The 12,572-nt window shown below is 48.8% G+C and overlaps 1 non-coding gene across 1 annotated transcript; it reads right to left on the reverse strand.

Moving 5' to 3' along the window:
* Nucleotides 1-214: 214 nt before the first annotated feature.
* Nucleotides 215-286, reverse strand: TRNAP-AGG. Its single transcript has one exon. It is a non-coding gene; the product is annotated as a tRNA-Pro (tRNA).
* Between the last annotated feature and the right edge of the window lie 12,286 nt (nt 287-12,572).

Consider the following 12,572-nt stretch of genomic DNA (forward strand, 5'->3'; position numbering starts at 1 on the left):
GTGGGCATACAGTCGCAGCATGTTGCATGTTGCAGTGCAACACCATAGACTGCCATTATAAAAATTGTTGCGCGACATTAGTGCAACAAAATGTTTCGCTACAAATGTTACAGTGTAGTTGTGCCCTATCTGTCGCGCGACTAATGTCGTCATGTAGACGTAGCCTAAATCATGTAAACACTTACCTGGGACTGTACAGTATAGTTCAAAAACAGGGCTCGTCCGGGATTTGAACCCGGGACCTCTCGCACCCTAAGCGAGAATCATACCCCTAGACCAACGAGCCAGCTGTTCACTTCTGTTTCCAGATGTAGTTGTAAGCTGAGGTAATGTCACATCCATAGTTTTCCATCCTCACTATACTGAAGAATGAGAATGAGGACAGCTAGGGAAATGTTTAATAAAACAGTACCATCAAATTTTACAGTAAACTCATATAAATAATTGAAGTAACTGGTAATGTAAAAATATGAATCTTAGTTAAGGTGGTAATTAAAAATAATGGTAATAATGAAATTATTATTTTAAAAATATCCATTGCTCATACAATGGGTATATTGTTGTCATAAGAATCTATCTTAAAACAAAGTTTATATTTCCTTTTTTACCTGAATATTTTCTACTTGATTTATTTCTTATTTTAGTTAAAGGGGTTGTCCAAGTTATGAAAATAAATATATAGCACTGTAAATCTGATGGTCAGCAATATATAACTAAGCTAAGCAAGCTTTCAGCAAAAAAAAATTTCCCTGGTTCTCTTCTGACCCTTTGTTTACCTGAAATAACAACAATCTCTGCCCCTCCCCCTGCACTGCTAAGGGAGTGAATACAAGTGCTGCCCTGAGTGACATGTCTGCCTGCTGGGAGACTCAGCAGTATGTTGTACGTGTAGGACTACAAGTCCCAGCTGTACAATGACACTGTTGATAATCACAGGATCTCTCCTTCCCCCCCCCCCCCCCACCTGTTCTTGTGCAATGCTCTGCAGAACTCCTCTGTCAGCTCCGGTGCCCAGCATTTGTCTCCTCACTGCCTGCAGCTACTCAGTAAAGCCTTTAGCCCTGAGTCTGTGCCGCTGAAGGGGTTAAGAATCCAGGAAGGCAGCAGACAGCAGCAGAAGGCAGTGAAGGTGTGTGTGGCCAGCACAGTGACGTCTGTACAGACTCATATTTGATCTCTCAGGCTTGTGCATGAAACATCAGAGCAGAGAGAGAAGCTGGCATCACAGGTCATGTGGCCCTCAGTGAAATCTGCGAAAGGAGCAACTACAGATGCAGTAAGTGCCACTGACTACACAGTATTTCTCCCTCTCTATCAGGATCTGGGTCTACCACCCAGCTCCCTAAAACACAACACAGTGCTTACCCCACACAGGGATAGAGGGTCCTGGCTCCCACAGGCCTTGGCAAAGCCTGCTCCATCCCCAAACTGGGAGCCCTGATTGAGGAGCTCAGCCCAAATTTACCTGAGCTCCTCAGCTGGCTGCTAATTATCTTAATTACCAGGCTAGCTGCTGCAGACAGTGGGGAAAACCTAGTTTCCCAGCCTTCTTGCTCTCACCCAGGCTCCTCTGGGTGAGATACCCCATTTCATATGGCCCTCATATGACCCTCTGGCAGCTCCACTGCCACAATGTATTAATTGTACACAATTGAGCACATTATTGAGTGGTCCACTATTTTAACCTAATTGAAGTGCTGTCTCAATCTATCACTTTTGGATGTATAGGGGCTCAATAACCTACGGCCTGGAGGGATTGCACCCACTGTATCAACTCTGACTAGTAATGCTGTTTTTTTGTTTTTTTAATATATATATATATATATATATATATATATATATATATATACAGTACAGACCAAAAGTTTGGACACACCTTCTCATTCAAAGAGTTTTCTTTATTTTCATGACTATGAAGGCATCAAAACTATGAATTAACACATGTGGAATTATATACATAACAAACAAGTGTGAAACAACTGAAAATATGTCATATTCTAGGTTCTTCAAAGTAGCCACCTTTTGCTTTGATTACTGCTTGTCACACTCTTGGCATTCTCTTGATGAGCTTCAAGAGGTAGTCCCCTGAAATGGTCTTCACTTCACAGGTGTGCCCTGTCAGGTTTAATAAGTGGGATTTCTTGCCTTATAAATGGGGTTGGGACCATCAGTTGCGTTGAGGAGAAGTCAGGTGGATACACAGCTGATAGTCCTACTGAATAGACTGTTAGAATTTGTATTATGGCAAGAAAAAAGCAGCTAAGTAAAGAAAAACGAGTGGCCATCATTACTTTAAGAAATGAAGGTCAGTCAGTCAGTCGAAAAATTGGGAAAACTTTGAAAGTAAGGGCTATTTGACCATGAAGGAGAGTGATGGGGTGCTGCGCCAGATGACCTGGCCTCCACAGTCACCGGACCTGAACTCAATCGAGATGGTTTGGGGTGAGCTGAACCGCAGACTGAAGGCAAAAGGGCCAACAAGTGCTAAGCATCTCTGGGAACTCCTTCAAGACTGTTGGAAGACCATTTCAGGGGACTACCTCTTGAAGCTCATCAAGAGAATGCCAAGAGTGGGCAAAGCAGTAATCAAAGCAAAAGGTGGCTACTTTGAAGAACCTAGAATATGACATATTTTCAGTTGTTTCACATTTGTTTGTTATGTATATAATTCAACATGTGTTAATTCATAGTTTTGATGCCTTCATAGTCATGAAAATAAAGAAAACTTTTTGAATGAGAAGGTGTGTCCAAACTTTTGGTCTGTACTGTATATATATATATATATATATATATATATATATTTCAACTACCAATCCCCTGGCACCTCTGTCCAGATGTTTCCATAGTCCTCTGCCAGGTTGTGTCTCCTGGTGACCAGTGATGATGACACATGACTGCTGCATACAATCCAATGAGGGCACATGTCATCACTGGAGGCCGGGAAACTGAGACTGGTAGGAAACCACAATAACGTTACCATAGGAGCCAATTGATAGGTGGGCATACTGTTTTTTACCTGCAACAGAAAAATCTATAGCAAAATCTAAACAATTTGGTGGGGATTTGCTTCTATGGATTTCACTGTAGATTCTGCCAAATTAGGTGCTGAAATTTTCTGCAGCACATCTGCAGCACACAGTGCACCCAATATTTTGGTTATACATCTAGATTTGTGTGTATCTGTACTAATAAAGATGGGTCTCATCATTTTCTGGATGTCAGGAGCCCACTTGATGCTGTTATGCAGTAAGTTTTGTAATGTGCTTCAGGAAACAGTTATAAGTGCCACATAGGCAGTTGTATCATATTACATTCATAGTCTGTGCTGGATACTGAGAGTAGCTGGATATCATATGCTTGATGGATAAAATGTCTCTTCTATGTTTTTTTTTTTTCTGAATACATTTGTACATTTTTATTTTGAGTCATAGATTGCCCATGACAATATATTGTAGGGGTACATATTTAAGGAAAAAAGTCATTCTAATGTCATTCTGCACTAAAGTTTGCAGTTCTTTTTTATACTTTGCTATGACTAGAAACAGATTTGATGTCTCTAAGATACATTATTCTGTATTTTATTAGGGACATTACTGCAGTCTTAGTAAATCAGGAACACAATTCCCAAGGTGTATACACCCCCCCCCCCCCCCCCAAAAAAAAATAATAAAAAAATTATTAAAGATAGCATAGCTATAAATAACTTTTGTAGCAAATGAGAGGCTTTCACTGTCCCTGTTTATTACTTTATCATGAAAATCAGCATTATGGGACCTGGAACTTATCTCCATAAATGTATTACTAGTAGTGTTGATCGAGCACCAAAGGGCTCGGTGCTACCGAGCACCCGAGCACAATGGAAGTCATGGGGTGAACCCGAGCATTAAACCAGGCACCCCCTGCTCTGAAGAGGGGAGGGTGTCTGGTTCACATGAAAAGGTCAGAAATTGATGGAAACATCACTGAAATGGTTCGGGAACAGCATGGGGAGGATGTCTGGATGCATCTTGGACTCCCAGTCGCTGCTTGGAACGACGTTGTCTAAGTAGTACACTACTTTTACAGACTGACAATAATACGCACCAAACCGAAGATAAAATCGATTTTAGAGGAAAAATTGTTAGGAAACATTCTTTCCTGTATATTTACTTGTATATAAAGTGCAAGTGCTGCCAAAAATTTCAAGGAAGAGGCACTCCGATACAACCTGTATATCACATAAAGGAGGGCCTCATTCACATTGTGGTACAATTGTTCAGGTAGTGGGACTCCTACACTCATAAAGCCTATGCACTAAGTGAAAGGGCTGCCATAAAATTACAAGGAACTGGCACTCCAATACACCCTTTATTACACATAAAGGAGGGCATCATACACACCCTTAAAAAATTATGATTGATGGCCTGCTGGTGACCCTCAAAAACATTAGGAGCAAGGGCCTGCTAGTGACCCTCTAAAACATTAGGGGCGAGGGCCTGCTGCTGATCTGACCATCTAAAACATTAGGGGTGAGGGTCTGCTGCTCAGCTAACCATCTAAAACATTAGGGGCGAGTGAATAGTGCTGATCTATCAAATTAAAAATGATGTTGTAACATGTCTGTAGTATGTAGTAGCCTGTAGTAACATGTCCGCCATTCTGTGTTTGTAACGGGGGTCTAAGTACGTTGCCACCCAGTACTGGTCCTTGGCCTTTATGCTTTTTGTCCGGGGGTCCCTCTTCAAACACTGAAGCATTTGTACTAAACTGGAAGCGGTGGAGTGGCCTGGCTCCTGCTCATCAACCAGGATAATGTCGTCCTCGGTCTCCTCCCCCCAGTCACGGACAACAAAATCCCAGAAATGTTTAAAGCATGCTCTTCTTGCTCCTCCTCTGCCCCGGCACCATCCTCCTCTTACTCCTCTTCAGACTCCTGTTGACTTGTCTAAGATGGAGTAGCCTTCCCCCTGGGAATTCATCCAGCATTGCGACTTCCTCATCTTCCTGCTCCTGCTCCTTGACGGCTTGATCAATGACACGACGCAATGCACGCTCCAGAAAGAAGGGGTAAGGTACGATGTCACTGATAGCGCCCTGGCTGTGACTGACCAGTTTGGTGATCTCATCAAATGGCCGCAGAAGTCTGCATGCGTCACGCATGAGCAGCCACTGGCGCAGTGAAAAAAAGCCAAGCTCCCCAGAACCTGTCTGGCCGCAGAGTTCGTACAGGTAATCGTTAACTGCACGTTTCTGCTGGAGCAGCCTATCAAGCATATACAAGATGGAGTTCCAGCGCGTCAGGCAGTCACAAATCAGACGTCTGACGGGCAGGTGGTGTGGGCGCTGAACGTCAGCAATACGAGCCATGGCCGTGTAAGATCTTCTAAAATGGCCAGAGTTTTTCCTGGCCTGCCGCAAGATGTCCTGGACCCCCGAGCATTTGGCAACGAATCGCTGCACGACTAAGTTCAGGACGTGTGCCATGCACGGCACATGTGTTGGTTTGCCTTGTTTCAGCACACTCAGCAGATTGGCACCGTTGTCGCACAACTACTTTACCAACTGTCAAATTGAGCGGGGTTAGCCACTGATCAGTCTGTGACCGCAAAGCTAAAAGGAGTGCAGGACCAGTGTGGCTCTTGGCTTCCAGGCACAACAGCCGCAGCACAGTATGGCAATGTCTCCCCTGGCACGTCAAAATAGCTTGGGGGGCGCAGCGGAAGATGCAGTAGCAGTGGAAAAGGAGGAGTCACCCGAGGAGGAAATGGAGGATGAAGTAGGAGGAGGAGAAGAAGAGGCAGGCATGCATGCAATCCGTGGCATTAACACCAAATCCACACAGGTGCCACGGGTTGCATGCTTGATGGCAATCAGAAGGTTCACCCAGTGGGTAGGGATGAGCGAACCCGAACTGTATAGTTCGGGTTCGTACCGAATTTTGGGGTGTCCGTGACACGGACCCGAACCCGAACATTTTCGTAAAAGTCCGGGTTCTGGTTCGGTGTTCGGCGCTTTCTTGGCGCTTTTTGAAAGGCTGCAAAGCAGCCAATCAACAAGCGTCATACTACTTGGCCCAAGAGGCCATCACAGCCATGCCTACTATTGGCATGGCTGTGATTGGCCAGTGCACCATGTGACCCAGCCTCTATTTAAGCTGGAGTCACGTAGCGCCGCACGTCACTCTGCTATGATCAGTATAGGGAGAGGTTGCAGCTGCGACGTTAGGGCGAGATTAGGCAGATTAACTCCTCCAAAAGACTTCATTCTGTGATCGATCTGCAGCTGTGGATCATTGAAGTGCTATTATTGACTTGCTCACTTTTTTGAGGCTGCCCAGAGCGTTTTTAGATCACTTTTTTTCTGGGGTGATCGGCGGCCATTTTGTGACTTGTGGTGCGCCAGCACGAGCTATCACCAAGTGTATTTAACCATCGATAGTGTGGTTATTTTGTGCTATATCCTACATCAGCTGCAGGCTGAGCCTGTGTCACCGAAGTGCATTTAACCATCAACAGTCTGATTATTTTTTGGCCATATACTACATCAGCTGCAGGCTGAGCCTGTGTCACCCAAGTGCATTTAACCATCAACAGTGTGGTTATTTTTTGGCCATATATTACATCAGGGGCAAGTTGAGCCTGTCACCCAGCGCCTAAAAAATAGACCTGACATTTCTATTCAACCAAATCTGCACAGTTTTAGCTGGTCAAGTTATTTGTAGTGACCTTAAAAGCAGACTTTTTGTTCTGGGTTGAAAAAGCATTCCCAAATTTGCCATTCTCAAAATTGTGGTGAACGGGAACAATGAGGAAAACATCTAATAAGGGACGCGGACATGGTCGTGGTGGTGTTAGTGGACCCTCTGGTGCTGGGAGAGGACGTGGCCGTTCTGCAACAGCCACACGTCCTAGTGAACCAACTACCTCAGGTCCCAGTAGCCAGCAGAATTTACAGCGATATTTGGTGGGGCCCAATGCCGTTATAAGGATGGTAAGGCCTGAGCAGGTACAGGCATTAGTCAATTGGGTGGCCGACAGTGGATCCAGCACATTCACATTATCTCCCACCCAGTCTTCTGCAGAAAGCGCACAGATGGCGCATGAAAACCAAGCCCATCGGTCTGTCGCATCACCCCCATGCATATCAGGGAAACTGTCTGAGCCTCAAGTTATGCAGCAGTCTCTTATGCTGTTTGAAGACTCTGCTGCCAGGGTTTCCCAAGGGCATCCACCTAGCCCTTCCCCAGGGGTGGAAGAGATAGAATGCACTAACGCACAACCACTTATTTTTCCTGATGATGAGGACATGGGAATACCACCTCAGCACGTCTCTGATGATGACGAAACACAGGTGCCAACTGCTGCGTCTTTCTGCAGTGTGCAGACTGAACAGGAGGTCAGGGATCAAGACTGGGTGGAAGACGATGCAGGGGACGATGAGGTCCTAGACCCCACATGGAATGAAGGTCGTGCCACTGACTTTCACAGTTCGGAGGAAGAGGCAGTGGTGAGACCGAGCCAACAGCGTAGCAAAAGAGGGAGCAGTGGGCAAAAGCAGAACACCCGCCGCCAAGAGACTCCGCCTGCTACTGACCGCCGCCATCTGGGACCGAGCACCCCAAAGGCAGCTTCAAGGAGTTCCCTGGCATGGCACTTCTTCAAACAATGTGCTGACGACAAGACCCGAGTGGTTTGCACGCTGTGCCATCAGAGCCTGAAGCGAGGCATTAACGTTCTGAACCTTAGCACAACCTGCATGACCAGGCACCTGCATGCAAAGCATGAACTGCAGTGGAGTAAACACCTTAAAAACAAGGAAGTCACTCAGGCTCCCCCTGCTACCTCTTCTGCTGCTGCCGCCTCGGCCTCTTCTGCTGCTGCTGCCGCCAGCTCGGCCTCTTCCGCCGCCTCTGGAGGAACGTTGGCACCTGCCGCCCAGCAAACATGGGATGTACCACCAACACCACCACCTGCGTCACCAAGCATCTCAACCATGTCACACGGCAGCGTTCAGCTCTCCATCTCACAAAGATTTGAGAGAAAGCGTAAATTCTCACCTAGCCACCCTCGATCCCTGGCCCTGAATGCCAGCATTTCTAAACTACTGGCCTATGAAATGCTGTCATTTAGGCTGGTGGACACACACAGCTTCAAACAGCTCATGTCACTTGCTGTCCCACAGTATGTTGTTCCCAGCCGCCACTACTTCTCCAAGAGAGCCGTGCCTTCCCTGCACAAACAAGTGTCCGATAAAATCAAGTGTGCACTGCGCAACGCCATCTGTGGCAAGGTCCACCTAACCACAGATACGTGGACCAGTAAGCACGGCCAGGGACGCTATATCTCCCTAACTGCACACTGGGTAAATGTAGTGGCGGCTGGGCCCCAGGCGGAGAGCTATTTGGCGCACGTCCTTCCGCCGCCAAGGATCGCAGGGCAACATTCTTTGCCTCCTGTCTCCTCCTCCTCCTACTCAGCTTCCTCCTCCTCTTCTTCCACCTGCTCATCCAGTCAGCCACACACCTTCACCACCAACTTCAGCACAGCATGGGGTAAACGTCAGCAGGCCATTCTGAAACTCATATGTTTGGGGGACAGGCCCCACACCGCACAGGAGTTGTGGCGGGGTATAGAACAACAGACCGACGAGTTGTTGCTGCCGGTGAGTCTCAAGCCCGGCCTGGTGGTGTGCGATAATGGGCTAAATCTCGTTGCAGCTCTGGGACTAGCCGGTTTGACGCACATCCCTTGCCTGGCGCATGTGCTGAATTTGGTGGTGCAGAAGTTCATTCGCAACTACCCCGACATGTCAGAGCTGCTGCATAAAGTGCGGGCCGTCTGTTCGCGCTTCCGGCGTTCACACCTTGCCGCTGCTCGCCTGTCTGCGCTACAGCGTAACTTCGGCCTTCCCGCTCACCGCCTCATATACGACGTGCCCACCAGGTGGAACTCCACCTTGCATATGCTGGACAGACTGTGCGAGCAGCAGCAGGCCATAGTGGAGTTTCAGCTGCAGCACGCACGGGTCAGTCGCACTGCGGATCAGACCCACTTCACCACCAATGACTGGGCCTCCATGCGAGACCTGTGTGCCCTGTTGCGCTGTTTCGAGTACTCCACCAACATGGCCAGTGGCGATGACGCCGTTATCAGCGTTACAATACCACTTCTATGTCTCCTTGAGAAAACACTTAGGGCGATGATGGAAGAGGAGGTGGCCCAGGAGGAAGAGGAGGAAGAGGGGTCATTTTTAGCACTTTCAGGCCAGTCTCTTCAAAGTGACTCAGAGGGAGGTTTTTTACAACACCAGAGGCCAGGTACAAATGTGGCCAGACAGGGCCCACTACTGGAGGACGAGGAGGACGAGGATGAGGAGGAGGTGGAGGAGGATGAGGATGAAGCATGTTCACAGCGGGGTGGCACCCAAAGCAGCTCGGGCCCATCACTGGTGCGTGGCTGGGGGGAAACACAGGACGATGACGATACGCCTCCCACAGAGGACAGCTTGTCCTTACCTCTGGGCAGCCTGGCACACATGAGCGACTACATGCTGCAGTGCCTGCGCAACGACAGCAGAGTTGCCCACATTTTAACGTGTGCGGACTACTGGGTTGCCACCCTGCTGGATCCCCGGTACAAAGACAATGTGCCCACCTTACTTCCTACACTGGAGCGTGATAGGAAGATGCACGAGTACAAGCGCACGTTGGTAGACGCGCTACTGAGAGCATTCCCAAATGTCACAGGGGAACCAGTGGAAGCCCAAGGCGAAGGCAGAGGAGGAGCAAGAGGTCGCCAACGCAGCTGTGTCACGCCCAGCTCCTCTGAGGGCAGGGTTAGCATAGCAGAGATGTGGAAAAGTTTTGTCAACACGCCACAGCTAAGTGCACCACCACCTGATACGGAACGTGTTAGCAGGAGGCAACATTTCACTAACATGGTGGAACAGTACCTGTGCACACCCCTCCACGTACTGACTGATGGTTCGGCCCCATTCAACTTCTGGGTCTCCAAATTGTCCACGTGGCCAGAGCTAGCCTTTTATGCCTTGGAGGTGCTGGCCTGCCCGGCGGCCAGCGTTTTGTCTGAACGTGTATTCAGCACGGCAGTAGGCGTCATTACAGACAAACGCAGCCGCCTGTCTACAGCCAATGTGGACAAGCTGACGTTCATAAAAATGAACCAGGCATGGATCCCACAGGACCTGTCCATCCCTTGTGCAGATTAGATATTAACTACCTCCCCTTAACAATATATTATTCTACTCCAGGGCACTTCCTCATTCAATACTATTTTTAATTTCATTTTACCATTATATTGCGGGGCAACCCAAAGTTGAATGAACCTCTCCTCTGTCTGGGTGCCGGGGCCTAAATATGTGACAGTGGCCTGTTCCAGTGGTGGGTGACGTGAAGCCTGATTCTCTGCTATGACATGAATACAGATTCTGCGCTGACATGAGGCCAGATTCTCTGTTACGGGACCGCTCATCTCTGCCTGGGTGCCTGGGCCCAAATGTGTGACAGTGGCCTGTTCCAGTGGTGGCTGACGTGAAGCCTAATTCTCTGCTATGACATGAAGACAGATTCTGCGCTGACATAAGGCCAGATTCTCTGTTACGGGACCGCTCTCCTCTGTCTGGGTGCCGGGGCCTAAATGTGTGACAGTGGCCTGTTCCAGTGGTGGGTGACGTGAAGCCTGTATCTCTGCTATGACATGAATACAGATTCTGCGCTGACATAAGGCCAGCTTCTCTGTTACCGGACCTCTCTCCTCTGCCTGGGTGCCTGGGCCTAAATGTGTGACAGTGGCCTGTTCCAGTGGTGGCTGACGTGAAGCCTGATTCTCTGCTATGACATGAAGACAGATTCTGCGCTGACATAAGGCCAGATTCTCTGTTACGGGACCGCTCTCCTCTGTCTGGGTGCCTGGGCCTAAATGTGTGACAGTGGCCTGTTCCAGTGGTGGGTGACGTGAAGCCTGATTCTCTGCTATGACATGAATACAGATTCTGCGCTGACATAAGGCCAGATTCTCTGTTACGGGACCTCTCTCCTCTGCCTGGGTGCCTGGGCCTAAATGTGTGACAGTGGCCTGTTCCAGTGGTGGGTGACGTGAAGCCTGATTCTCTGCTTTGACATGAATACAGATTCTGCGCTGACATAAGGCCAGATTCTCTGTTACGGGACCTCTCTCCTCTGCCTGGGTGCCTGAGCCTAAATGTGTGACAGTGGCCTGTTCCAGTGGTGGGTGACGTGAAGCCTGATTCTCTGCTATGACATGAATACAGATTCTGCGCTGACATAAGGCCAGATTCTCTGTTACGGGACCGCTCTCCTCTGTCTGGGTGCCGGGGCCTAAATGTGTAACAGTGGCCTGTTCCAGTGGTGGGTGACGTGAAGCCTGATTCTCTGCTATGACATGAATACAGATTCTGCGCTGACATAAGGCCAGATTCTCTGTTACGGGACCTCTCTCCTCTGCCTGGGTGCCTGGGCCTAAATGTGTGACAGTGGCCTGTTCCAGTGGTGGGTGACGTGAAGCCTGATTCTCTGCTATGACATGAATACAGATTCTGCGCTGACATAAGGCCAGATTCTCTGTTACGGGACCGCTCTCCTCTGCCTGGGTGCCGGGGCCTAAATGTGTGACAGTGGCCTGTTCCAGTGGTGGGTGACGTGAAGCCTGATTCTCTGCTATGACATGAATACAGATTCTGCGCTGACATAAGGCCAGATTCTCTGTTACGGGACCGCTCTCCTCTGTCTGGGTGCCGGGGCCTAAATGTGTGACAGTGGCCTGTTCCAGTGGTGGGTGACGTGAAGCCTGATTCTCTGCTATGACATGAAGACAGATTCTGCGCTGACATAAGGCCAGATTCTCTGTTACGGGACCTCTCTCCTCTGCCTGGGTGCCTGGGCCTAAATATGTGACAGTGGCCTGTTCCAGTGGTGGGTGACGTGAAGCCTGATTCTCTGCTATGACATGAAGACAGATTCTGAGCTGACATAAGGCCAGATTCTCTGTTACGGGACCTCTCTCCTCTGCCTGGGTGCCTGGGCCTAAATGTGTGACAGTGGCCTGTTCCAGTGGTGGGTGACGTGAAGCCTGATTCTCAGCTTTGACATGAATACAGATTCTGCGCTGACATAAGGCCAGATTCTCTGTTACGGGACCTCTCTCCTCTGCCTGGGTGCCTGGGCCTAAACATGTGACAGTGGCCTGTTCCAGTGGTGGGTGACGTGAAGCCTGATTCTCTGCTATGACATGAATACAGATTCTGCGCTGACATAAGGCCAGATTCTCTGTTACGGGACCGCTCTCCTCTGTCTGGGTGCCGGGGCCTAAATGTGTGACAGTGGCCTGTTCCAGTGGTGGGTGACGTGAAGCCTGATTCTCTGCTATGACATGAATACAGATTCTGCGCTGACATAAGGCCAGATTCTCTGTTACGGGACCTCTCTCCTCTGCCTGGGTGCCTGGGCCTAAATGTGTGACAGTGGCCTGTTCCAGTGGTGGGTGACGTGAAGCATGATTCTCTGCTATGACATGAATACAGATTCTGCGCTGACATAAGGCCAGATTCTCTGTTAC

Source organism: Bufo bufo, chromosome 3, assembly GCF_905171765.1.
Source record: "Bufo bufo chromosome 3, aBufBuf1.1, whole genome shotgun sequence".
In the NCBI taxonomy this organism is placed as follows: Eukaryota; Metazoa; Chordata; class Amphibia; order Anura; family Bufonidae; genus Bufo; species Bufo bufo.